Below are 2,958 nucleotides of genomic sequence, written 5' to 3'. Positions count from 1 at the left end.
TTAGATTTTTTTAGGGTAGCACACAAAGTATTGGATTTTAGCATTTTAATAAACATTATAAATATTCTCATCTTCCTCTGTTTTCATTTGTTCCCCTCCTCCACGACCTTCCCTCAAGTCTTCCACCCCCTCTGGCTGATTCCATTCTTCCACCTAAATAATTTGAAATGAACATTTTTTAAAAATAAGTATAGACAGAAAAGGGCAAAAGCCCTATCAAGACATGGCCAGCCCTGTGATGGCCCTCAGTCTGGCGCTCCCTTCCAGTTACTACCCTTGCTGGGTAGGACCAGTTGCAGTAGTATATAGCGTTCTGTCTGTGCTCCTCCAGCAGTGAGGCGTCCAGCTGCCATGAGAATCAACAGCCAAAGGCTCTCAGCCCAGCCCTTCAATATTCCAGGGATGAAGAGAGCCTTATCCCAGGTCCTGCTTCCTTCCTGGAAATATCCATACTGGATGAGTAGTCGCTATGTAAACAACTGGGCTGTGACGGCCCAGCCCCCAGCCCAACCCAACATGAAAGACTAGAGCCAAGGCACAGCTGCCCCATTGGTTAGCTAGGACCCTGATGGTGACTTCGCCCGCCTCGCTCTGCCTGTATCTTTTACCTGTCCAGGTGTTTATCTCGGATTGCAGCCTTAATAAACTTCCTGTACTCCAAATCGGCTTCCCAGGGGCCATGGGAAATGATATCACCAGCTTAACTGCTAACATCCCAGGCAATGTCACATGATCTTGAAATTCATGCTAAAATGCAGTGTGTAATATTTAAGGTGTGGCTTCTTTGTTCATCATTCTATGTGAGGTTTATACCGCACACAACAGTCTTCAATTCCTTTTTATTCTAAGATTTATGGCGTTCTTTATGTAAGTTCTTTATGCCTATAGCGTATTTACATCTTTAGTACTCTGGGCCTTCTAAGTCTTTTCCCACTGAAGGTTATTCCCAGCAATGTCTCAATGACCTTTTGTGTGCATGCCTTTGGTTGTGTGCCAGAGTGACCTTGTGTGTGTGCCTTTGGTTGTGTGCCGTAGTGACCTTGTGTGTGCATGCCTTTGGTTGTGTGCCGTAGTGACCTTGTGTGTGTGCCTTTAGTTGTGTGCCGTAGTGACCTTATGTGCGTGCCTTTGGTTGTGTGCACATGGAAGAATTGCCGTTGGGAGTACACCTGAGCTACAGCCTCTGCTGTGAAAGGCTCATTCAAGTCTATATAGTGGGAATGGCAGAGGAATGCCCAAAAGATTGTGCCAATTTGTACCCCAATTAGTGCAGTGTGAGAGCTCTCGCTAGCCCTTAAAGAGATTTGGAATCTCTGCGGTAAGGCAAAGAAAGAGAGGAACTGAAGTCCTGAGACAGAAAAATCCTTGCTATGTCATCAAGGAAGGAAGAGGAGCTTGTTTAGGGGGAGACTCCGGAAATGGTACAGTTTGTAGCAGATGGTAGCAGACTTTCCTAAAACAGACAGTGACGGGTTTGCCAGCCACAGGTCTTCATTGTCGCTAATCAGTTTGGTTATTGTAGGCCAGAAGCATTCATAGGGTGGAGGAAAACTGGAAGTGGATACGTGTTGATAAAGTTTAATTAGGGACAATGACATTTCAATTTTTCGTAATTTTCACATTATTATAAAATATTACTCCTTGGATCTTTTGTCTCTCAATAATTAGAAAACATAAAAACCCAGTCTTACCATGTAGGTTGAATAAGAACAAACAGTGGTCTGGGTTTGGGTGGTGGGACATAGGTCACTGGCTTTTTTTTTTTTCAGATTGTGTAAGCTTAAATAAAAAAGAAATCTGAGTTTTGTGTGCTGACACATAATTTAAATCTCAGCCTTCAGAAAACAGACGCAGGTAAATCTCTGTGTCTGTGGCCAACATGGTCTACATAGTAAGTTCTAGACCAGCCAGAGCTACATAGCAAGACTGCGTCTCAAAATTAAAAAGGAGAAATTGAAACTACATTTGGGACACAAAATATTTGTGGTGGGGGGAAAATGTATAATGCTAATAAAACAGAGGTGGAACCATGTTTAGTGTAGATGGGGGAAGATGTCGATGGTGGGGCCACCAGGTAGGAAATAGACTATGTAAACTTAGAGGGTTAGTGAGGATTTATTACCACTAATGGCAGACAGAGACCCTAAAGAGACAATATGTGCAAGAATGTATTTGGGGCTGGAGTGAGCTCAGTGGCGTAGAACCTGAGTTCAGTTCCTAGTACCGTGTCAGGTACACAACTTCTGTAACTTAAGCTCCCAAGGATCTGATTTCTCTGGCCTCCCGGGCACACTCGCACACACATGCAAGCACACACACACATACACAGAAATAGACAATTAAAAGCAACAAAATATTCAGAATTAAGACAAGGATTTGCCGGCTGATAGGAGAGGAGGAAGCATTCATGAATGGCACAGGGTTTTGGACACAGGCCTGGGCAAACGAGTACCCGCTGATCCAGTGCAGGGAGCCCACAGGGCTCAGTACTGATGGCGCTGGGGCCCCATTATCTCAGTCAGAGCCTGTCTCCATGATCACCAACTGGAATCTGCCTCTCCTTCTGAGACTAGGATAATGGTAACAACAACTTTATGGGGTTATTTAAAGAATTAAATGAGATTGTTGTGTAAAGTGCTTAGAATGGTACTGGGCACTGAACAGTGGCCTGGCTTTCATCATTAATTGTATAACTTCGTTTTTTAAAATTCCCCAAGGTAAAATGCTAAATGCAGGCATCAAGGTTAAGGGACAAAAGTAACATCTGGCTCTAGACAGATGAGTTTCAACAAAAGGCTATGACAATGGCTATGGGGCCTCAGAGAGTCGAGGGAAAGCCTTGTAGGTGGTGTGTACACTTGTGGAGACTCACTGGATTCTACAGGAGGCCGTGAAGGGGAACAGGGGCAACAATATCAGCCTGAATGCACAGGGTGATGAAGAGTCCAGGCTCTGATT

The sequence above is a fragment of the Myodes glareolus genome, chromosome 15 (genome assembly GCF_982192425.1).
Source record: "Myodes glareolus chromosome 15, mMyoGla1.1, whole genome shotgun sequence".
Classification (NCBI taxonomy): domain Eukaryota; kingdom Metazoa; phylum Chordata; class Mammalia; order Rodentia; family Cricetidae; genus Myodes; species Myodes glareolus.
This window is presented reverse-complemented; position numbering follows the sequence as displayed.